The following is a 26,478-nucleotide window of genomic DNA, read 5'->3' as shown; positions in this document are numbered from 1 at the left end:
AGGTGCCTTTCTCTGAAGGGAGGAGAGAACTTCCACTTTGACTATGACCTTGTCTAAATATGATAAGAGTCAGTGAACTCAGAGGGCTTCCATAGCCTTGGCAACTCGTGACTGGAGCCTAGGGAGATTACTGAGGCCATAAACAAGAGTGTCAAATTGTTAAGTCAACAACAGGAGTCACTGTGCACTTACTCCTCATGTGGGATCTCTGTCCTTAATGTGCTGTACATTGTGATTTAATGCTATAATTAGTACTCAAACAGTATTGCTATGTGGGGGCAAACTGTTGAAATCTTTACTTAATATATACTAAACTGATCTTCTGTATATAAGAGAAATGAAAATGAATCTCGATGTGAATGGAAGGGGAGAAGGAGTGAGAAGGGGGAGGGTTGCAGGTGAGAGGGAAGTTACGGGGGGGAAGCCATTGTAACCCATAAGCTGTACTTTGGAAATTTATATTCATTAAATAAAAGTTTAAAAAAAAAAAGAAGTGCATATGATGATTTGATTGCAAACTTATCTGTTAAGGCCTTTTAGAATGGGAGGAGAAAAGAACAAAAAGTACCTGGACATTTTGAGTGCAAAACATTAAGGGAATATTTAAATAAATTGCCATATATGCACATAATGGAATATTAGACAGTCAATTAAAAAGTTATAAAGGCATTTTAACAGCATGGAGAAATATTTGAAAGACATTGTAATAAGTCTGAAAAAGTAACAGAAATGCATATGTTTTGTTCTCAGTTTTGCAACATCTATCACATATATTTATATTTGTATACATGAACACAATTATAAAGACATGAACACATTCTCAGAGACAAATGACCTGGGAAGATATAAATATTGTTTTCTCTTAAGTAGAGAGATTAAATATATTTTTCATTTTCTTCTTTGTACTTTTCTATATTTTCTAATTATCTTTTGAAACTTTTGCAATCAGAAACAAAAAGAATGTTAAAGGGAAATTGGCCATAAAATAGATCATGGCTCGGGAATAAGAAACAATTAGGGATGACAAGTCTGCTTTAGAACACTTACTTCATAGGGCCAGTGCTGTGGCACAGTGGGTTAAAGCCCTGGCCTGAAGCGCTGACATTCCATATGGGCTCTGGTTCTAGTCCTGGCTATTCCTCTTCAATCCAGCTCTCTGCTAGGGCCTGGGAAAGCAATACCAGATGGCCCAAAGTCCTTGGGCCCCTACACCTATGTGGGAGACCCAGAAGAAGCTCCTGGCTCCTGGCTTCGGATCACTCAGCTCCGGCTGTTGCAGCCATCTGGGGAGTGAACCAGCAGATGAAAGACCTTTTTCTCTCTGTCTCTACCTCTCTGTCACTATTTCAAATAAATAAATATTTTTTTAAAAAAAAGAACACTTACTCTTTCAGTACTAAGGGGCTACATTTTTTATTTGTTTGAACCATGAGATGGTCAATCTTTTCACCTCCTGCCACAAGATGCCCGATGGCTCACTCACCCTGTCCTCTCCCCACACATTACCACCTGCACACATCCACAGAAACACAGGCCCCAAGATACAGATGCCTTCACGGAAACCCTATGTCTTGCTCATCTTGCTGTAAAGCCCTCATTGCCAACAAGTTGCTAGCATTTTTAGACTGAATTTATCAATTTTTAAAATTTATCCTTTTTCCACAAAGAACTACATCTGGTTAATTGTATGCACATTTTATGACCCACTCATTCCCCACCTATCTCTACTATCATTTTTCTTGTACCACAACCCCTTCATTTTTTTTAAAATAAACCTCTCTTAACTCCATTTTCCATGAATTATTTTAAAGATTTATTTATTTGTAAGGGAAAGTGACAAAAAAGAAGAGGCTGTGAGAGAGATGTCCTGTCTCTTGACTCACACCCCAAATAGCTTCGACAGCCAGGTCTGGGTTAGGCTGAAGCCGGGAGCCTAGAACTCCATGTGGGTCTCCCAAGTGAGTGGCAGGGACTCACCACTTGGGCCATGCTCTGCTGTTTTGCCAGGCACAATAGCAGGGAACTAGACTGGAAGCAGAGCAGCCAGGATGCAAACCAGCCCTTGTATATGGGGTGCTGGCATCACAGAGGTTTCACCAGCTGCATCACAGCAACAGGCCCCTTCTATTCATTTTAATAGCTTCCAGGAAATAGCTTTATGCTGTTTGGGACAGTCATGATGAAGCATCTAAGTTGTTTCAAGCTAAGACTCCAAGAGTAGACTTAATCTGAGAAAAGTTTGGGAAATCACTATTTATTCATTCTATGGTTCCCATTTAACTTTTCTGGGCTGAATATTCTCTGCTCTTTTAAAAATGTATTCACTTCTAAACAAGGGCAAGAATTTCATTTTCCTAGGTCACCTAGCCCAATTCAATATTCTTTGTTGTTATGCTCAATTATAAAATGAAAAATTGGAAGAAACCCAATTTTATTATATAATATAGTCACATGAGCCAGGTTATAAAATGTTAGTCACCATTTCCTTCTGATCATGTTTTCAAGCTTTGTACAAAAGTAGCTTTGCAATACTAAATTTTGTTAGTAGAACAGGGTGTCTGGATTATTTCTTCCTTGAAATATAAGTGAATCTAGTAACTAAGAATTCTTAAAAGGTGAATATCACATTGAAAGTCATACCACAGGAGCAGGGAACCATAATCTCTTTGATATAGGGCCCCATATTTCAGACATCACTACATATGGTTGGATGAGAATTTTAAAAGAAATAGCTTTTCTCTCTCTCTCTCTCTCACTCACACACACACACACACACACACACACATCTCTTTAGGTAGAGTGAGATTCTTTTCTCATTTGAGGATTAAGTTATCGAATGCAAACTTTCAATTGCTTAGCCCATAATTTTCATTAATTACTGTCTGTAACACACAGTGCTGCTGGGAAATTAAAACATAAAAGCAGTGCACTTTTTTTCCCCTTGTATTTATTGAGCAAGAAAAAGAAATGGAACAATAAGAGATACACTAAGGAAAAGCTCCCAGTTTGTAATATATTAAAGGCATTATTTTAAATGTGCTTCTTTATTCCTCTTGGGTCCATCCTTTCCCTGAACACAGAATCAGCACAGCCTACACACCTCAAATGTTCTCCAGTTTCACAGCAGCCCTCCACACATCTAGACCTGCTTTTCCACAGCCTTTCTTTTTACATAGCTAAATTCATCAGGGACTCTGGGAGGAAATCATGTCACATTGAGACAATTAAGTTTTGGAATTCTAAAAATAAAACGAAATAAGGATAAATGTGTTGGCAACAGAAGAAGGGTTATTTGGAATATGAGTTTTCAAAGGTTCTTGTCTGAAAGCTATAAACTCTAATTAAAACTGATTTTCACCTAGGATAATCCATCTTTTCCCCAGTGCTTCAGTTGCACACTAAAACAGAAGTGTAGATTGAATCAATCTGAGTTACGTGAATTAAAGGCATTATATATAATTAACAGCATCTGAAAATGACAAATATATCCTAACCTGCTCCAAAAGTACTCACAGCATTCCCCAAATTTCCCAAATATCATGCCCTTCTTCTAAGCTCACATCATTTTTGCATCTTTGCAGTTACAGCTCACATCTTCCAAGCATCTCCGTCTAGTTTTCCTCCTTGTCAGATGACAAAGTCCCATGACTGATGTTATTTTTTCTCCCTGAGGAAAATATTCATCTTATATATTACTTCAAGCTTTTATACTATCTTTGTGCCCTGAAGTTTTTTTATCTGAACCTCCAGGTTTCTATAGTCTTTGTCCAATTACTACTTCTCCTTGGCTTTGAGATCTTTCCCAACTCCTCAGGGAAATGTGCCTTTTTCCTGACCAGCTGCTTGTGCACTTGTTGGTATTGTTGTCCTTTGTTCTGTTTTCCTTGAAGCCTCCTTGTGAAGAGAATATATACAGAAGCCAAACTCCCTTCTTTCCAGATCATGCGAAGGTAATACAAAGAATTCTTGAGAGTCTGAAAGATCTGGATTCAGAACACAGCTTTATGAGTAGGCAAATTAAATCGCCTTCCTTAACCTCCATATCCTCATTTGTAAAATGGGGATTCCAGTAACTACTTCCTAGTGTTGTTGCCAGGATTTGACGGGAGGACATGTGCAAAGACGCCAGGACACCAGAACACTTCCAGGCATCCCGCAAGTGCTCCCTCTCCCCCTCTATTAATTCTCTTTTTGTTCTCATTAAATGTTAAATCAAGTATTGTTTCTTTTGACTACAGATTTCAGGATGTCAAGTAACTCATACTTCCTGTAACTCTCTTGAGATTTCTTGGCCTGTACCCTCTGCCTCCCCTAACTTCATCATTTATATACATTGCATACAGCTTTTACATCTATCTTAATTGCTGGTTAAGACATAAGATCTTACTCTACCTCTGCTAGAAAACATTCAAGAAACAGTAGAGAAACACCATCATGGTTTCTGAGTTTTGAATGTTGTCTTCTTTTTCTTTATTTCCAGAAGTCTGGCTAACTGAAATCATTTCAAACTTGAGTTCAGCACTTTTCCTAAGCAAAGCAATCAGTATGTACCAATACCAATTTGGCACACCCTTGCACAAATGTGATATTGAATATAAAAGTGGGTTACAAGAAGCAAATAATCAGAAATTGTAATAAAGTAGAAGAGGGGAAAAATTCTAATAGAGTTCAGGACCACAAATGAGCTGTCCAAATCTATTGTTTATACATGGGCTTAATTTCACCAGAATTGCTTGCTCAGCTTAACATAAATCCAGGGGCAGTGTGGGAAAGGGGTGGAGGGAGCCACTTTCCCATGAAGAAATATAAACTGGAATTCAGAGATACAGTAAAAAAAAAAAAAAAAAAAAAAAAAGTTCAACTCTCATCTGACTCCATGAGCAAAATTATTTCACTAATGTTCTTTCTGATGTGTGTGTTCTCCTTTGTGACAGCTGTAGACAAAATCCACAAAAACTAAAAGGTGTCTTTTGTAGCAGAACAAAACAAGCAGTTTGCTCTTCGTAACAGGTTGAGAAATGGTGGCTGAATCCCTGGTGTCATCAAAGGCGGAATATCGCTGGCTTTGCCAGTCTGCCCCACACACTGTCCCTCTTATTTGGAGGTAACCAGTGTGCTCAGAGGCCTCTCCAGAGACAGCAGGGAATACGTAGCTTCTGTCTGAACAGTGCTGTGTATCTCTTTACTTCAGATCTTTCAGTTTCTCTCATTTCAGGTCATACAAACGTGACCCAGTGTGACAGGCATTCAAAACGGATGCTGGACATTATCCTCACCACACCTTGCCCTCCCCATTCCCCCACCCACCTTATAATAGCACTCTAACTATAAAAAAGAAAGTTGAGTAGTACACTTCTAATCCTGTGTTCCTTGACTACTGATATGTTTCCCCAGCTGCCACTGCACAGTGGCATCCTCGGGGGGAGGAATAAGGTCCCTGTTTCCTGGTGGAGGCGCCCCTTCCTCAGATGCTCTAGTTAAACATCCTTTGTTACCACCAGCCGCAGCCCAGCTACAGTTTGGGCTACCAGATTGAGTTTTGCCCTATTGGTTATAGAGAAGCAGCATGTTTCTTCTCCATCACAGCTCTTTAAAGACTTGAAGTTCCCTCTTAGGTTTATTTTGTTGTTAAATTTAACATCACTGGGGCCAGCGCTGTGGCATAGTGGGTAAAGCCGCCGCCTGCAGTGCCGGCATCCCATATGGGAGCCGGTTCTAGTCCTGGCTGCTCTATTTCCGATCCAGCTCTCTGCTATGGCCTGGGATAGCAGTGGAAGATGGCCCAAGTCCTTAGGCCCCTGCACATGTGTGGGAGACCCGGAGGAAGATCCTGTTTCCTGGCTTTGGATCAGTGCAGCTCCAGCCATTGTGGCCAACTGCAGAGTGAACCAGCAGATGGAAGACCTCCCTCTCTCCCTCTCTCCCTCTCTCCCTCTCTCCCTCTCTCTCTCTCTCCCTCTCTCCCTCTCTCTGCCTCTCTCTGCCTCTCTCTGCCTCTCTGCCTCTCCTGGGTGTAACTCTGACTTTCAAATGCCAGGAGATTTCGATACAATCCCATCAAGGTTGCATGTACCAATGCCATCTCACTAGTCCAAGTGATCAATTTCAGTTAAAAATTGATCATACTGATAGGTCTAAGAGTCAAAGGGATCACATAAACAAGACTAGCGTCTGCGGATACTAACTCATAGAATCAAAAAGGGAGAGAACGATCCAACATGGGAAGTGGGATACATAGCAGACTCATAGAATGGTGGATGTCCTAAACAGCACTCTGGCCTCAGAATCAGCCCTTAAGGCACTCAGATCTGGCTGAAGAGCCCATGAGAGTATTATAGGCATGGAAAGCCAAGACACTCTGGGAAAAAAAAAAAAAAAAGACCTAAATGAAAGATCTCTGCGAGTGAGATCCCAGTAGAAAGAACAGGCCATCAAAGAAGGAGGTACCTTTCTCTGAAGGGAGGAGAGAACTTCCACTTTGACTATGACCCTGTCGGAATAATATTGAAGTCGGCAAACCCTAAAGGCTTCCATAGCCTTGGCAACTCATGACAAGAGCCTAGGGAGATTACTGAGGCCATAAACAAGAGTGTCAAATTGTTAAGTCAACAACAGGAGTCACTGTGCACTTACTCCTCATGTGGGATCCCTGTCCTTAATGTGTTGTTCAATGTGAATTGATATAACTAGTACTCAAACAGTATTTTATACTTTGTGTTCTGTGTGGGTGCAAACTGATGAAATCTTTACTTAATATATACTAAATCGATCTGCTTTATATAAAGATAACTGAAAATGAATCTTGATGTGAATGGAATGGGAGAGGGAGCGGGAGATGAGAAGGGTGGGGGTGGGAGGGAAGTTATGGGGGGTGGGGAGCCATTGTAATCCAAAAGCTGTACTTTGGAAATTTATAATTTACTAAATAAAAGTTTTAAAAAATTAAAAATTTAAAAATAAGTTAAAAAAAAGTAAATAAATCTTTAAAAAAAAATCACACCATCAATCTTTATAGCCAACACATTCAGAACACATGAACCTTCTGCACCACAAAAATATTACATTGATTCCTTGAGTAATCCCAAGGAAATCTATATTTGGAAGATAAACAGCCCTAATCCTTTCTATCCCATAAATATTGCTTCAAGTGCAGCTGAAATATAGACTCACTTGTGGATTTCCAACAACAGAATCAACTTTTGTAGAGCTGAGTTTTATCCCAATTACCAGATCTCCTTAAAGAGAACTTCCTGTCCTCAACAACCACACTTCACATACATAAAAGTATTTCTTAGGTCAGATACATCCATAGGTTGGTAACCATGAGTTAGATTCCTAAGTGGAGTCCATAAAGAATTCACTGTGGAAGAAGGCCTAGATCTAACAAAGATGAACTTAAACTACAGAGCTATATCTTCAATGCAACTGTTGTAAATTAATGGTTTCCCACCACAAATGATCAATTTTATTGAGTGGCATGATAGATTCTAAAGCCAGATGTGCTATGTATTCAGGTGATAACAGAAGATGAATGTTTTCTGCATATATCTTCCTGAATTTGCTCTTTATGAAATATGGGACAACTTTCCCCTTTGCTTTTGAGCTTATCAAAACCAAAACCAAAATACATAATCCATTCTTTACATGAAGCACATTTTGAATTCACTGAATTTTTTTCTACATTATAAATGCCAGGCTTTTCATTTCCTATTTTCTAAGTCAAGATTCTTTGTAGTCTGACCTAAGCTATAAAGGAGATAAAACCAAGATTTCAGATACTGACTTAACACTGCTAAAAGGGGTGGGGGTGGGAAGGTACTTGCTTCTCGAAAACAATTTGGTGCCTTAATTTTCCACAAAGTTCCCATCAGATGTTATCAAATTCAACACACTGCACAGATGGGAAAGACTGACTATTGAAACAATTAACTATTGTGAGTCATTTCCTCAATCTGCTTTTGTTGTAGCAAATATGTCAAGTGGTGACAGACACTGTTAAATTTCACAAGCTCTCCTGTCTTCTTGGAAACAGCATAACACAATTGACATAGCTCAGCTGGATAAATCTGCCAGACTAATGGTGGGGCCTCTCTCCTGTTGATTTTCAGTGCCAAAACCCAAAGATACTATGTAGAGCCCATTCAACAAGAAGAATACAAAGTCCATTTCATTCTGCCTGAAGACTCCTGCCTGATCACTTGCTGGCTCCTAGAATCCCAATCCCTTTGTACTGAGGCTAACATGAACAAGGTAAAAAATTTTTATTCAGTCTCCACTGTCTCAGAGAAAGACCATTATGGGGCATGAGTTGTGAGTTTCAGCTCTCAGTGACCTGGTGGACCATTCACTGCTTTAAACAACTTTCAGATGATCAAGAGCTATTGTTCCAAATAAAACTAAACCAGACCAGTCTTGGATATATAACTATACTACTCATGTGCATGTCATTTGCATGTCTAAAGATGAGGAAGACAAAAACCATGAGGTTTCTGTCCCATGATGGTCTTATTCCAAACAGGAAAAAAACTGGACAGCCTCTGCAGCACAATCTTTCACTAACCAGCTCCTTAACACTCCATTGTGTGCATGGTACACAGTCTACCACCTTCTAGAACTCATTTCTGACCGACTCTGAAAGAAAGCACAACAACTCCGCAGGCACTCAGGTTAGCCAGGAGCCAGGCCAAGGCCCACTCTTCAGGAACAGAGACGAGTTAGAGGATCTGACCCAGCTGCAGCAGCCAGCTCCAGCAGGATGATGAATCACCATTGCAGACACACAACAGCAACACCCAAGCCGAGATTGGACAGTGAACCTAACAGCTGGCCTGCTGGAAAAAACCAATAGCAGGGATACTGGAACTCATCAGAGAGACTATGCAAACACAGCAAGAAAAAAAAATCACACGATCACACTGACTGGTCTCACTTAAAATTCATGACCACTGCTCTCAAATGGGTCTTTAATGTTCCTGGGAATCATACTACAATTCTCTAGCTTATTTTCTCACCCATTCCTATAGATGATTTTTCACAACTCCCCACTTCTCAAACTTCTCCAATTACACCTGTCACCTCCATTCAGATGACTTCCTTTCCCTTTCACTTAAAAAAAGTGAAGCAACCAAAAAAGAATCTCCACAGATTTCTACCACCCTCTCTACCTACCCACCAACATCTGTATTCAGATAGCCTAGTTGTCCACATGCAAACATACTCTCCAAACACCTGTCAAAGCTAATCCTCTTCTCTGAGCACTTTTTTGATCTTTTGTTGTTTGGAGGCAAAATAGACTGAAAAACAGTTTGTGTACACCCAAAATACATATTTAGATCTTAACCCCATTATGATGATATTAAGAGGTGCAGCCTTTGGGAATTCACTAGGTTGTGAGAAGAGCCCTCATGAATGATATTAATATCCTCGTAAAAGAAGCCTCAGAAAACTCTCTCCCTCTCTTTCTACCATACAAAGATACAGCAAGATGGGCATCTACATCACAGAAGTGGGCCCTCCCCAGACCCCAAGCATGTCAACACCCTAATCTCCAACTTCCAGCCTCCAAAACTGAGAAAAACGAATTTCTGTTGTTTATATGCCACCAGGTCTACAGTACCTTGTTACAGCAGCCTGAACTGACTAAATTACAAAGGTGTGGATCCATCAACTCACCAGCCCCCTTCTCTACCATCAAATCCCCCTTTCCACTGGGTCTTTCCCTCTTCATACAGACGTGGTATTAACTCTCCAATCTTAAAAGAAAATTTCCAATGTGTATATGTACACACACACAATTCTAGAGATTAACAGATCTTTAGAGAGCATCAGCTCATGGATCTTAAGCCCGAATGCACGTTAGAATCTCCTGGGGAGTTCTAACAAGAACGGCAGTGCCAAGGCTCCTATTCTGCCAGAGGTTCTGATTTAATTTGTCTGGGGTGTGATCTGTACACATTTTGTGCATTCCACGTGATTCCAATATGCATTCAAAGTTGAGAAGCACTCATTTAGCCTATAATTCTTGTTAAATGAAGTAACAAAAGTCCAGAGAGGTAAAGATAATTCATCACACTGCAATGACAGAGCCAAGAAAAAAACCAGTACAGCTGATTCCAGTTCAGTTCTCTTTTGTCAACATCAGACAATATGTGTCTCTGCCCCACCCCCTCTCTCTCTGCCCCACACACACACACACACACACACACACGATTATTACCAAAGAACTCTGAATATCTCTAATAGGAATTTTTCATCTCCACCAAGGATCCTGGCCTGTTAGTCTTCGGTCACAACAGGTGACCCTGAAACCAGGATGCTGAGAAGGTGAGTGTCACAGGGGACCTGAAGGAAACTCTGCCCTGGTACCCACAGCAGATGTTCCCGAAGTTTTGAAATGGTAAGGGCCCTGGGGGAAGGAGCTGAGTAGCAGCATGAGGTACAGTGTGATAAATGAAGCCATCTCTTTCCTATTACAGGAACATAGCAACTTTCAAGAAACAAATCAGAAACCTAAAGTGATTAATCGTGTGGTCTGCAATGAGCCTGTTGTGTTTGTGAATCCCTTTGCTCGGTAGACCAGACGTACCAGTTGCAGAGAAACACCTGGGCATGATGGACCACGTGAATTTCATAGCAGCCTGGTCAAAAAGGATGAACAGTGGTTTTGTTCACAGGGAGAACATAGGAAGGGAACCAAAGCTGGTGATAAAATTAGAATGGTGGAATGAAAACAAAAGCATCCCTTTAACATCAAGCCAAGCCTCTGGCTTTGCTTCCTCTTTAACCTATCTGACATCAATGAGGAACAAAATACTCCAGTCTTGCCTGTCCCCAACCATTAATTTAACTAAGTTGGCAAAGTTCTCCAGAAGAAAGTTGTAGCTAAGCATTCGAAGTGACTTACATAGCAATTGAGTTCATGGGCTCCTGAATCCAAATATCATGTTTCCCACTTCCTATCCATGTGATACTGAACAAGCTATCTAATGATTCTGTGCTTCTCTATTGATCCCACTTATAAAATAAGGCTAGTAACACCTACCTTGTTATTTCTGTGATGACTAAATGCAACGTGGATGTAACGTATCTGCAACAAATAGCAGTTATTGTTGCTCAGCAAGATAGCAAAGGAGATGTCTGTTGTTTTTCTTTAAGATGTTACAAGCACTTTAACAATACTGTTTGCAGACAAATGAGTATTGCAGTTACCCATAGTCACTGACCCTGCCTTTAAGCAGATGAGGTATGCTAATATTTAGTTAGCTAATTTTGTTGAAATTTAGATGCAGCATGGGTTGGTAGGAAGACCTAGATTTAAATACCAGCTCTATTGTTTATTAATTCTAAGCCTTGAAAAAGTTATTTACTCTCCCTATGCTTCACCTAATTCTAAAAAATTAGAAGAAAAATATCTCATTTTGAAGGTTGTTACAAGAATTAAATGACATCAGATAAATTTCTATTATATAATAAGTATCTATAATAAAGGATAATTGACATTACAGCACATATATATTTTCAGGTAATAAAAGTGCTCTCTATTTTTTTGTTTTCTAACTGTTTTCACTAATTCAGAACAGCATTTCTCCAGATTGGCTAGAATTCATTATGTTTTGCCATATCGTTCTCCAAGTGAAACTAGACGGCCAGTGACCATCTCAGAGCAGCTCTGGGGGACAGCATCATGTAAACCAGATTACTGTAGATGCAGCTCTTCTAGAAATATCCAGGGAGAAAATCTGAAACCTCTTCTAGTCACACCTCAAACCCAGAGAGGGAGGAAGCTCTCACATTTCTCTTCTCTATGGGAAAACAATTGGGTTTAGCTAAATTGAAATCAAGGAAGAAAAAAAAAAAAAAAAAAGCAGAGAGCTATGTAAAACAAACTATATACAGGTATGCCTAGATTTCAAAAATTTGGGGCATCAAAAGAAACATCTTGTAATTCTATTTTTCACAAACTTTTTAAGTTTATTTATTTAAAAGATAGAATGACAGAGTCAGGGAGAGAGTGGGGGGTGGGGGGAGATTACCCACAGCAGCTGAAGCTGGGGCAGGTTCCTGTCAAACCCAGGAGCTCAGACAGGTCTCCTATATGGTTTTTAAGGACCCAGACGCTTGGGCCATCATCTGCTACCTCCCCAGGGCAATAGCAGGAAGCTAGACTGGAAGCAGAGTAGCTAGGACCCAAACCAGACACTCCCCTATGGAATGCAGGCATCCCAAGCAAGGACCTAATCCACTGCCTCACAACACCCACCTTCCACAAATTTTTTGAAATATCCCTTTACGTCAAGTGTTTCCAAATATGTAGAAGAAAAACTGGTGAGGCTGGTGCAGTGACATACCAGTAAAGCTGTCAGTAAAGCAGTAAAACAGCACAGGCATCCCCTATGGGCTCTGGTTTGAGTCCCGGCAGCTCCACTTCTGATCCAGCTCCCTGCTAGTGCATCTGGGAAAACAGTGAAAGATGGCCCAATTTCTTGGGCCCTGCACCCACACAGGAAACCTGAAAAAAGTGCTGGCTCCTGGCTTTGGACTAGCCAAGCCCCCAGGGTTTTTGCTGCCATTTAGGGAGTGAATCAGCCAATGGAAGGTCTCTCTCTCTCTCTCTCTTTCTTTCTGTCTCTCCTTCTCTATAATTCTGACTTATAAATTAAATCTTAAAAAAGAAAGCTGGCACATTAAATGTCTCTGGTTTCTTTAGCTTCTAAAACAGCAAAGAGAGTTAAATTAGGTTGATTTCTTTCCTGAAGAGGTCATTACCAACAATGGGACCACACCATCTCTAAAAGCAAGACTCGAAACACATAAAACACATAAAGATGTTGTTACACAGCCTGCCATACCTATTTCAAAAATACTCTAAATCTGGCAGTGCCATAGCATGGGTTCCCTGGGAGCAGATACGGAAACAAAAATTCTTGAGCAAGTGGTTAATTAAGAAAGGGTTCCCTCCCCATCCCCTGCCCCACCCACTGCAGCAGGGGATCAGGGAGAGCCCAGAGATGCCAAAGAGGGGAAGTAATGCTCACTCCCTGGAGGGCAGCTCTGGCCTGCCCTTACCAGGTGACTCTGGAGAGCTCATTGTACCGCACAGTGGTCCCAGTTGGACGCAAAGGAGCCAGGGCTTCGCTACAGATACCCAGTCATTCACAGGCCAGGGGCATCCTGAGGGGGAGACACAACCTCCCAGGCACCTCCTGCTCCCTGCAGCAACCCTCCGCTGAGTCTCACTGGCCCTCGGGAGTCAAAACACACACACACACTGGGAGGGAAGCCTACGGAAACAGGAAAAGGCAGCTTCATGGAGCAGGGTGAGGACAAGAGGAAAAGACAAACAGATCACACACTGTCGGTGTCCTCTCAAGTATTGTGAAGTAATTTCTCGCATTATACTCCAGTTTTTCAACCATGGATGTTATGAACACAAAGCAGAAATAGTGAGACGTACATTCCCCTCTGTGAGTACTGTCAACCCAACCTAGATGAACATCAATTCAGCCAGGAGCAAGCGACTGTGTCCACACTGCAGACTTTCAACGTGCATTCGGTTCATTCAGTGTGCTCGGATAGGCTGTTTCACTTGGAGCCTCGCTGTTATTTAGGCTATGATGAGACCACACAGCTCACAGGTGTAACAGCGATTCCTTACATTAAATTGCCTATACACACACTTTGAATAAGCAACCACACCGTGTTTCTAAGTCTTTTTTCCAATGTCACTTTGTTTCAGGTCTCTGGTAAAATGTCATTTTATGTCTGCTAAATCTAAAATATTGGGTTTGTATATCTTACTTTGTTTCTCTTGTTCTTTGTTTTTATTTCGTCTGATACAACGGTCAAGCCCTATGACAGACTGGTAATTTTTAAAAAGTTGGTTGCGGCCGCACAGCCAGTTTGAGAAGCACTGTCTACCCAAGACGTCTTCTCTCCCCGGGGAGGCAAGTTCAGCCACAGGGGCAGGGCCAGAGAGCTGGAAGAAAAGGCGGAAGGGAGACGCGAGCCCACATTAATAATAATGATACCATAATAATACCGACCCTGTCTGAAACACGGTAACACACGAATCCAGGTAGGATATGAAGTCAGCTTCATAAATTATGGAACCTAAGTCAAGATTGCATTTGTTCTGCAATGATTGGAACATGGTTTCCCCAGACCGAAACTAAAATCCAAGATGAAACAGTCGCGGCGCCACCTTGTGGCCAGATCCACCCATACCAGGTCTCGCTGTGCCTTCATCCATCCTGTCCCAAAGAGCAAGCCTTTCCCTTCTCGCGCCCCTGGGTATTTGGGGGAACTCCAACACCCTCTCTTTCGAAAACCGCACTCTGCCTGCCCGTTTGCCCTCGCAGCAGAGCTGTGGGAGGTGAGAAGGGCTTTCCATCGGCCTCTTTAATCGTGGGACAGAAATATTCCACCTCCTATGGCAGAAAGGAACCCCTCTGGGGAGCAGAGGCTTTTGTTCCCGCACGCAGATGTTTCTCTCCATAGGTCATCTGCCCAGAAAGTCGATGAGACAGGAAGAAGCCTGGGGGCCGGCCTAGGATTAGCTTGACCTTGTTCTGCAAATGGACAGTGTGTGGGGAGGGCTTTTGCTGCAAGTGCTGCCGCACGGTGCTGTTTGAAGGAAATGTGGGTGGCGAGGACTTGAGGAAGTTATCTGTTCCTTGTTTTCAAGCTGCACTACACAAAGCAGGCTAGACACAGGAGTGGCAATTCATGTTCAATGTCTTTTTCCAACCTTTCCTGGAGACTTAAGTAAATTATCACTCATATCCAGAAAAATGAAAATAAAAAAACATATAAAAAGACAATCTCTTTTTCAACTTTAAATGATACATTCATTTACTTTTTGCTGGGTTTCTATTTTTTTTTTTTTTAATTGTGGTCATCATTTAAGGCCACCGACATATCTCTAGCTTTGGGTTGCAAGTGACAGAAATACAACCCAGGTACCCTGAGAACAGATGTACAAATGGAATGGTTCCACTCACCTGACTTGAATTCTGCAGAGACTTCAGGCACAGCTGGATCCAGGGGCTTAAGCAAAGCCCTGGGTATCTGCCTTTCTCTCTGTCTCTTAAACTCCTTTTATACGTAGCTTTGTTTTGAAGACAGGCTTTCTCCATCTACAGAGGTAATGACACAGCAACAGAGTAGTCACATCTCCACCTCTAGCATCCTGACCTCAAAAAACCACAAAGTATTCTACCATGGTCACTAAAGCAGAGTGGCCTGAGAGAAAACCATTCTCGGGAGCAGCGCCGTGGCACAGTAGGCTAAGCCGCTGCCTGCAGTGCCAGCTTCCCATATAGGCGTCAGTTCGTGTCCCGGCTGCCCCTCTTCCCAAACGGCTCTCTGCTATGGCCTGGGAAAGCAGCAGAAAATGACCAAATGCTTGGGCCCCTGCACTCATGTGGAAGATCCAGAAGAAGCTCCTGGCTCCTGGCTTCAGATCAGCGCAGCTCCAGAGACCCGGAAGAAGCTCCTGGCTTTGGATTGGCTCAGCCCCAGCAGTTGCAACCATTTGAGGGGTGAACAAGCAGATGGAAGACCTCTCTCTCTGTCTCTCCCTCTCTCTGTCTGTAACTCTGCCTCTCAAATAAATAAACAAATCTCTTTTTTAGATTTTTTATATATTTATTTGACAGGTAGAGTTATAGACAGTGAGAAAGAGAGAGACAAAGGTCTTCCTTCTGTTGGTTTACCCCCCTACATGGCCGCTACGGCTGGTGCTGCACCAACCCGAAGCCAGGAGCCAGCTGCTTCTTCCTGGTCTCCCGTGTGGGTGCAGGGGCCCAAGCACTTGGGCCATCCTCCACTGCCTTCCCGGGCCACAGCAGAGAGCTGGACTGGAAGAGGAGCAACCGGGACTAGTACCTGGCACCCATATGGGATGCCGGCGCCGCAGGCAGAGGATTAACCAAGTGAGCCATGGCACCAGCCTAAATAAATCTCTTTTTTTTAAGGGGGGGGGGGGGTGGAAGGCTGGTATTGTGGCATAGCCAGTTAAGCTGCCACCTGCAGTCGGCATCCCATATGGGAGCCAGTTTGAGTCCAGGCTGCTCCACTTCCGATCCAGCTCTCTGCTATGGCCTAGGAAAGCAGCGAAGGATGGCCCAAGTCCTTGGGCTCATGCACCCATGTTAGAGACCTGGAAGAAGCTCCTGGCTCCTGGCTTCAGATCAGCTCAGTTCCGGAGACCCAGAAGAAGTTTCTGGTTTTGGATAGGCTCAGCTCCAGCCATTGTGGCTATTTGGGGAGTAAACCAGCAGATGCAAGACCTCTCTCTGTCTGTCTCTGCCTCTCTGTAACTCTTTTAAATAAATAAAATAAATCCTAAAAAAAAAAAAAAAAAAGAAGAAATGGGCATAAAATGTCTTGATGCCCAGCTTTTAAAAAAGGAAAAGAAAGAGAAGAGAAGAGAAGAGAAGAGAAGAGAAGAGAATTCTCTTTTTAAGATTTATTTGTTTATTTGAAAGTCAGAATTACAGGGGCTGGTGCTGTGACGCAGGTTAATCCTCTGCCTGAAGTGCCTGCATCCCATATGGGTGCCAGTTCTAGTCCCAGCTGCTCCTCTTCCAGTCCAGCTCTCTGCTATGTCCTGGGAAAGCAGTGGAGGATGGCCCAAGTCGTCCTTGGGTCCCTGCACCCACATGGGAGACCCGGAAGAAGCTCCTGGTTCCTGGCTTCAGATCAGCTCAGCTCCAGAGACCCAGAAGAAGCTCCTGGCTTTGGATAGGCTCAGCTCCAGCCGTTGCCACCATTTGGGGAGTGAACCAATGGAAGGAAGACCTTTCTCTGTCTCTCCCTCTCACTGTCTATAAATCTACCTCCAAAATAAATAAATAAAATTTGTTTAAAAATAAAAAAGAAAGAAGAAAAGAAAGACTTACAGAGAGAGGGAAAGACAGAGACACAGATCTTCCATCTACTAGTTCACTCTCCAAACGACCACAAAGGATGGGGCTGGGCCAAGCCAAAGCTAGGAGCCAGGAACTTCATTCCATTGCTTTTCCCAGCCATTAGCAAGGAGCTGGATCAGATGTGGAGCAGCTGGGCCGTAGCTGTGGCCTAGTGGGTTAAACTGCCGTCTGCCATACCTGCACCCCTCATGGGAGCCAGCTGCTCCATTTTGGATCCAGTTCCCTGCTAATGCATCTGGGAAAGCAACAGAGGACAGTTCAACTGCTTGGGTCCCTGCACCCATGTGGGAGACCCAGAAGAAGCCCCTTGCTCCTGGTTTTGGCCTGGCCAAGCCCCAGATGTTGCAGCCATTTGGGAAGTGAACCAGTGAATGGAAGATAGATCTCTCTCTCTCTCTCTCTCTCTCTCTCTTTCTCTCTGTATAACTCTGCCTTTCAAATATATAAAATAAGTCTTTTTTAAAAAGGAACATGTGTGGGCAAAATTCTTCCTGAATCAGGATATCAAAAAGGAATTTACTTTCCTGTTGTCTTTATATGGTAATTAAGGCCCAAGCTGTGTAACAAAAAGAGCTATTTCCTCACATGCTGAAGAATATTGTCAGCTGTTGAGACCAACTATCCCTCCAGGACAATCTGGAAGGCATGGAGACAGACCCAGCCCTGTGGCAAGCACCAGCCCACCATCCATTAAAAGAAGGCTGTAGGAGGGAAGGCAGTTTGGTGGGGCATATGGGCCTGTGGTAAGAGATTTCTCTCTCCCCAAAGTCACTAAGTTTATTTAAAAAGACAGGAAACAACACAGCCCCACCTCCTCTCTGTCTGGTCAGAGGCACCCAGAGGCAGGTCCCTCATTCCCAGGGGAAGGAGCTCAGCCTGCAGGAAGCAGGCTCAGGTAGCACTGGGCCACATGTGTGTTCGGCCCATAACATAAAGATTTACTACTAAACGCATCATTATTTGTTCACTTCTCCCAGCTCTGTACAATGATTTGCAGTCATTTAGGTCTTACAGAGAAAAATGGCTACAGACTTGTCCCTAAAGTCTAACCAAGAATGCGAAGAACTCCTGCCAGAAAGGATTTCACGTTGCTCAGTGACTTTCTAAGTAGAGGGTACCATTCAAGGTTGACACTCTTCAAAGACACAATCAATAGCAGCACAGAACTCAGAGATTCGCTTGAACCATGGTTTCTGTGCTATCCACTCAGTACATGCCAAACATGTCCTGTTATACATGTACACATACACACACACACACACACATCTTCCACACCTAGTGCTTAGCACACTATCTGGCCCATAATAACAATAGCCAATGTTTATCATTTACCAAACCTCATACCAAGCACTTTATAAGAAGTATACTATTTCACCCTTCCAACCACACTAGAACTATAATTATTCTCATTTAAAAGATGAGAAAGAATTCACATGTTAATCTTTTTACTTATCTCTTATTTCACCACCATCTGTAAAGAAGCTATTACTATTCATATATTTTAAACAAGGAAACTTGAGACAAAAGGAATTAAGTAATGAATCACCAAGGCCATCGCCTGGCAGGTGTTGAAGCATAGATTTGAAACCTGGGAGTGTCTAACTACAATCCATGCATTCGCCTTTGCAAGCCACCTGCTTCCCAAAAGTAGCTTGCCAATACAAATCCAAAATCTAGTGATCAAAAAGACATTTAAAGGAAAGAGGAGGTTGATGTACCAGAAAGCTGAGATGAGTTAGTTGTTACAATTGAGTATTAACCTTAACTATGAAACTCTGCAAGACAACTAGAGCAAAAATTACCAACACTGATCTAATCCTCTGAGTCAGCGAACAACAGCTTCATTGGAGAGTCAACTTTCTGCACTCAGAATATTTATTAGATACCTAAGAATAGATGTGCAATGTCCTATTCTGACACATCAGAAAGATGTATTTACTATAAATACACGTATCCATGTAAAGTCCCCAGAACTAGTATAGAATAAATAAACAGATTTCACCCTTACCACAGGATTCACCCCACTACAGAGTTCACAACAGAGGAAAAGTGGTATGGAAAGAGGAACAAGAGAAGGAACTAGAGGGAGGAATAAACACTTCTAACATATCACATCATCCTATCACATCCCCTCAGCAGCTCTGTGAAACAAGCATGAATGAATACCATTTTACCCTTGAGAATGCCAAAGGTCAAATAATAACTTGACTAGGACTTGCCATAATAGTAATTAGAGGAATACCATTTAGCCTAAATCTCTTGTTTCTGAGGAGTCAGAAGACAGGCATGTGGACCCTGCTCTCCTTTTGCTGCTCGTGAGACTGATCTGAGACTAATCACAAAAGCTTTCTTGATATGGGAGTCGTTGTGTAAAAGGACTCACTAGGATGCATGGAGAGTGAAAATGAAATAATGGGTAGAAAACCTCTTTGAAAAACAGTCTTATTGCTTCCTATTCATCTTCCACAGCTTAGTTCAACGTCATTTCCTTGGGGAAGGCTTCCTAACCTTCTTGACGAGATTTGATCCCCATAGTATACCTTGTCCTGTGCACACCTCATTAGAGTCACAACTTTACATCAATGTGCTTACTCAGTGGTCTTTCTGGCTCTCCAGCCAGTAGCTCCGTGAGGGCAGAAATACACCTGCTTCTGCTTGCATTGTTAGAACTCCAGTGCATAGAACAGAGTCTGACTCTTAGTAGGCACAGAATATTTGTGGATTAAATTAATCCAGCTATTTGTGTTATCATAAAGTATATAATCATAATTTATGAAACTTATCATTATAAACAGAAAATTAACACCTTACTTATGACTTAGGTGTCACACTTTCTAGCCACTCCAAAAAAAATCTAGTACTTTCTAGTCATCCTCGTCATCGGAAATTAAAAAAATAAATCTCTCCCACGGGGAAAATGACCGTCATAAAGTCCACACACTTGACTCTTCAGGAGAGGTGGACCGGCCCTCGAGCCATCATTCTGACAATTGGCACGAAATAAGGCAGTGGATGACAGGGGCTACAACACTTAACAACTGCCAAAGCAATAGCCAGCAATCGCAGGAGGAGGCAGAGGGGAAAAGTGTAGGCTGGCTCTCCCTCCATCGTGGCAGTACAAAGACATTTCATGGGGGGCTATTGGCCCAAGCACCTTCAGGATCCCAAGACACCACTCAGCACAGTGGCTGATGTTCCAGAGGGCACCAAGTCTTCAATAAAGGAAAAATAACATCCGTGACACTCAGGGTATAAAAGAGACAGAGATCCCAGCAATGTCTGCCTGCCAGACAAGAACATGAAAACTGTATCAGCAGCAGATAAACTTGCTAAAATGGAAAAGATATATGTCACCCCATGATTGCTTTGCACAACCAGGGTGTTGGTGATACTTGTTTTCATCAGCCACAGGGGAGGACACTTCCTCTCTTACAAGTTTCACACCTGATACTAAGGTCTTAGAAGTGATTCCCCAAACTGAACTTCAGAATGCCACAATATTTTCTTACATAAGTGACTTAAGTAAGAGATAATTGAGTCTCTGTCTCTCCTTATCAGTTGAAAAACATGGAATCCAATGCAAGCACACAATGCAGACAGGAGAGAGGCAGAGGTGAAAAGCAAGGTGATAAAGATGAAATCATTATCATTTGTAGATTCAAAGAAAATTTCATATATAGTAAAGAAAATATTTCTTTCCTCACACATTGCTTGCTTCATGGCTAAGACTTCTATAACAAAAGACAAATTAATGGGAGCAAAGTGAATGGAATAATGTAAGTCTGACACAGCATGGGAGCCCTCCGAATTGTAGACCCAGACAGACAGTTGAATCTGTGTGTTTTTATACCAACTTGGATGAAGAAGTGGATAATTGTGAAGAAATACAAAAAGATAGAATCTCATGGTAATAAACTGGGTGAAATCTAGGAAGGTCTGCGTGTTCATATTCCTCTTGCTGTCTCTGTGTCTTCGAGGATAAAGATGTTCCTTTCTGGGCCGGCGCTGTGGCATAGCAGGTGAAGTCGCTGCCTGCAGTGCCGGCATCCAATATGGGCACCAGTTCAAGTCCTGGCTGCTCCATTTCAGATCCAGCTGTCTGCGATGACCTGCGAAAGCAGTAGAAGATGGCCCAAGTCCTTGGGCCCCTGTAACCGCGAGGGAGACCTGAAAGAAGCTCCTGGCTCCTGGCTTCTGATTGGTCCTGCTCTGGCCCTTGAGTCCATTTGAGGAGTGAACTGGCGGATGGAAGACCTCTCTCTCTGTAACTCTGCCTTTCAAATAAATAAATTAAAAAAAAAAAAAGGGGGGGATGCTCCTTTCCTCCAGGTATAGGCAGAGTACTGCTGGAATCAAAGTCTTCTGACCTACTTCAAAGGAAGGACCTGGAATTCTTACAGCCTGCTTCAGAGGGAAAACATGTGGAATGGCCAGAAAGAACGTCCACTTCTACTGTTTTCCCACAGGCCATGGTGCACGTTGTGAGCTTCATCATCTAATTAGTACGAAAGCAAGAAAGTCTCATTAAAAGTCAGTTTGGAAGAGAAGTTGGCTATCATGGCTAAAATGCACATGTCCATTCACCTGTGAGATTTCTATGATTCATATTCAGCTTATTAGCTGTCTGATATTGGGCAACTCGTAACTACTGTGCATCTACATTTCCATATCTGTAAAATGGAAAAGTGGTAATGCCAACCTAATGGGATTTTGAGGAGGATTAAACAGCTTACATATCTAAATGCAGCAGCTGGAATATAGTAGGAGTGATTTAAGTGCTAGCTATTACCATTATTATTGTTATGAAGCTCCTCCTTTGTGGGTACCAAGCTAGGCATGGTAGCTAGGGCAGGAAAGCAGACAGACATGAGAAGACAGATGATAAACAAACAAAAACAGTAATTTTAGTGTTAGATAAGGGGTGAAAGAAAATAAAAAGGTTGCCTTGGTACAGAAAATGGTAGAGAGGGAGTTACCTTGGTTAGAATAAGCGTGAAAAGCCTCTCAGGAGAATTCATATCTGACAAGTCAGGAAGTTAGTTGGGCTGTGAGGACCACAAGGAAACTTCCTCCAGGCGTGAGAAACAGTGAGGGCAAAGACCTCGGAGCAGAATGAAACCTGGCAGGTTCTAAGAACTATTCAGAGACCTAGGATAACTGCCCCGAGTAACCTAAGTGATGGAGAGTCCAAGGGTATTGGAATGACAGGCTGAGACTGAAGCCCTCAGCTCAGTATCTCTGCACCCCAAGTTGCATTTCCTAAGGGAAATAAGATGGTCATCTGGTGTCTGTCTCTCTCTTTCCCTCTCTCTCCTCCCATCCCTCTCTCCAATTGACACATCTACAAAATGGGATCCCAGTACATGACCATACTCACAAGTGATTATTATACTTACTAACCTTCTCTCTGAATTAGTTAAATAAATAACATATTCCCAAAGATGAATATTAAGAAATAGGCATTTATGACTATTTTGTGAATAGCATATTAAATCCTAATAAGGAAAAGAAGTTAGGGGACAGCATCACCATTTATTCCAGCCCCTTCTACCCATAAAGCACTGTTTCAGACACTTAACAGATGTGTTCAATCATTGAATTCTCAGAGCAGCTAAATGAAGAACTTATCAGTAACGTCCACTTCGCAGAAAAGATATTGAGTTTCACATCAGAGATGTTAAGTAACTTGTCCAAGGTGACCCAGCTAATAATAAGGCAGAATGTAGATTTGCACTTAGCTCTCTCACTCCACCATTCACTTCAGCAACAGCTGATCATTCAACCTGAAGCATTTCCCAGGAGTCAGACTTCATTTAGTTCATGTCCATTCCCCTTTGACATTTGACATTTTTACTTTCCTTGTGACCAGGAGCATAGCAACTGAAAGTCAAGACATTGGCAGACCTAGCTGAGAAAAGCAGTCATGTGTTGTAAATAATAAAAAGCACACAAAGATCTGTAGGTGCTCCTCCACCTGGGACTTCTTTAAGAATAAATGTTTTTGCTATAAAAAGATAAGTTTAGAGCTCTTGAGCATCTTGCAAATAGAAAGCTAATTTGCCTTATCAATTTTTGTCCACTGTGCTTGATCCTTGAGATAATTTGTGAGCCACTGTATCAGCTTCATTTATATTGTAGTCTTTTATCATATGGATGCAAGATATATTTCTTGCTGTCAAAACTAATCAAAGCATCTAAGGAAACCCAAGCAACCTTATTTACTTCCTCAAAGATCACAGCAAATGTCTTCCTGGTATTTTTTTTAATATAAGTTGATTTTTATTTTGGCTGCACATCAAGGCACTTAAATTAAGGACAATATATCTTCATTTCAAATGTCGGTTGATATCCCTTAAATGTTTGCTTTTAAAAAATGAATTCAAGGCTAAAGCTAGCAATAATGGGCACTGTATTATTAACAATTTAAATCAAAGTTTAATGCTTTTGACATCACAAAGACATGGATACCACATTATAACAAGCTTTGGCAAATGAATAGTAAAGTAAACATAAGCTTCTGAGACAGCTAATCCTAAAAGGTATGATACAGACGAGATTATTTAAATATAGCAATTATTGATATATGCTCTCATTCCAATATAGGAGAGGGATAGGAGTTGTTTAATTTTAATGTCCCCAGAGGTTGACTTTGCTCATAACATTTATAAAATATTGAAAGACGAGAAATGGTACAGATGTGAATTCCGCAGTTGGTTTTTTCAGTTGCCCTTGAAAGCAGCTGCCATAAATCTTGGATGAAGCCAAATAAGGCTGATGATTTTGATCTTCAATTCATTCTTTTCTATCCTTCAAAAGGTAAATGATCCTGATGGAATTAGAGCTAAGCAGAATGGCTTTCTTCTGTGATCTGCATAGGCAATGATGCGCGCTGCCGTCATTAGCAGAGTGGAGTCAGTTCCCTCGTGTGGCTGTGCATGTGCACTGGGGCTTGAATGGCGTTTCCAGTGAGAAAGACACTTAGACGTTGAGCTCAGAAAACTTCCGCCTCTCCCAGCCAGCCCCCACTGCCCCCCCTTCCTCCTGCTTTTACTTCTCCCTTCTGTGCCGGCTCAGCAGAAAGCCAAAGTGTGAACGGAATGTATGAAAATCAAGTACAAAACTCTCCCACCAATTCCTCAATTGGCATTTGAGAATATCGCAGCAAAAAAAATTTTTTTCCTGAGTCTGACTCTGTGAAGAGCACCACAAAAAGTTGGAGGAGGAGGAGGAGGAGGAGGATATTGGACCATCCAAGGCTTCCCCTATAGAAAATACTGGGGCCTTCCCCGACTGAAACATGTAAACTAGATGAATCCTTTTCCATGCCTATGGTAAAACATAATGTCACCTCCTTAAGTTCCACTCAGTCATACATAAGACATAGTATCCTGTCATTAGGGATGGCAATAAATGTATTTGTGTGGGTTTGCAACTCTACCTCAGACCATGAGGCAAACCCAGTTAAAACAAGCAGAGAGAGAATCATCTATCTTCATAAATTCAGTTGCAAAGAGAAATTCATCATGTTTACTGTCTTTAGGAAAGGAGCAAGTCTTGTAATAAAACGTTCTCTGGTCCAGAGTCTTTGTATTTATAGGTCCTTTTCCTTCTGCCTTTCACAGAGCACGGTACATCCAAAACCTCTGGCAGTAGCTTCATTAGCATAACGTAATAAATAAGTTATATGTCTGGGAGTGAAGAACGTGCCTGGAGAGGGTGAGAAAGGGGTATTCCTTCCTGGCAGGTGACATCCTCCAAACGCTCCATGTCTAAGACTCTGCAGAGCTGAGCATTTGGAATCAAAAACAAAGAAATTAGAAAGACAAAGTGATGAAGCAGCTCCTCATCCTCCCTCCTTCCTCACTCCTGAATTGCAAAGAACTGCGTGGGGATATCTTCCTTCAGCCCATAGGCATTTATCGAGGGTTTCCATGTGTTGGGCATTACAATAAAGAATATTAAAATTATAAAAAGGTCCAGAAACATTTTTTTAATTTGTTTTACTTAAAAACATTTTGTGGTTGCATGCATGCAACATAGACATGGACTCTCATGATGTGAAACTGATCACCTACAAGAAAAACTACCCAAAATGCCTTTTAAGGCTGACTGTGGCCTTTTGCTCCCTCCCTAGGCCAGGAAAAAGGGATGACAAGTACTGTAAGCCAATCTAAGGGCCTGAGAAGTTCAAGGGCTAGAAGAACTTCTCTGGGCCACAGTGGTCTGCAGGAAGCTTTAAAGATCATTTGTTAGATGCTCTGTGAAGTGTTCTGTAGCTTTGTCCTTCAGTCTGTGTAATCCCATCCATTCTTGCTAGCACCCCAGAAAATATATATTGTCTTAACTCTACTGCCTGACTTTAAATGATTTTCTAGGAGGAGGGATATTTTTAGCTCAATTTCTTCATTTCTTTATTTTTCTTCTAGACATCACATTTCAAATGGAGAAAAGAATCAATTCAGAACAAGAACTCTGGAGTCCAACTGCCTGAGTTTGAATTCTTTCTCACCTTATGTTAGATATGAGCCCTTCAGAAAGATTTTTTTAACCTGTTATGGCTGCTTTCACTACTTATATATTATGGATACTCATCCTGACCTCACAGAGTTATGATGAAGATAAAATGAGATAAGATTGGTAAGACACTTGGATGAAGGCCTGGCATACAGTTAGAAAACAGTAAATAAAAAACTATTATAACTGAAGATGGGTAAATTTAAATTTAATTCCCAATAGAACAAAAAGACCTGCAATGATTTACAAACATTTAGAAAAATGCATGAGCATGAATACTAATACCAGGAACAATGCTCAAATTAGGAGCAACTTTGGAAAACAAATTTCATTTCTGTATTATTTAATTTTTATTTATTTGAAAGGCAGAGATACAGAGAGAGAAGAAGGGAGGGAGGGAGGGAGGAAGAGAGGGAGGAAGGGGGGAGGGAGAGAGGGAAGGAGGAGGGAGAGATATTGATCTTCCATCTGCTAGTTCACTCCCCAAATGGCTGCAATAGCCAGGAGCTTCTTCCAGGTCTCCCACATGGGTACAGGGGCCCAAGCACTTGGGCCATCTTCCACTGCTACCCAGATGCATAAGCAGGGAGCTGGATCAGAAGTGGAGAGGCCGGGACTCTAACCGGCACCCGTATAGGATGCCAACACTGCAGGTGGAGACTTAACTTTCTATGCCACAGTGCCAGACCTGAATCATGTTTGTAGAGTTCCTCCCAAGTCTTTCATGTGGTCTCTGATAATCAAGATAACTACAATGTTCTTCACAAAACCAGAATAGCTTGGAGAGTAAAAAAGACATGCTATTTCATTATGTCTGGATACCAGGTGTAAATCAGAACTTAACCACACAAACTGGGATGGATTCTCCTAAGAGAACCATATGGTCATCTTATCCACAACATCCTTTGGATAACAAGGCAATGAACTTAGTTGACTTGTGTCTAGGAAATGTATTCCAAAGGAGAAGACTCCTTTGTAAGACTCCCTGGAACTCTGTCTTCCCAACCTATTCTCTTTAACATTGTCAACAATA

Source organism: Lepus europaeus, chromosome 12 (genome assembly GCF_033115175.1).
Source record: "Lepus europaeus isolate LE1 chromosome 12, mLepTim1.pri, whole genome shotgun sequence".
In the NCBI taxonomy this organism is placed as follows: Eukaryota; Metazoa; Chordata; class Mammalia; order Lagomorpha; family Leporidae; genus Lepus; species Lepus europaeus.
Note: the sequence above shows the minus strand (reverse complement) of the source record.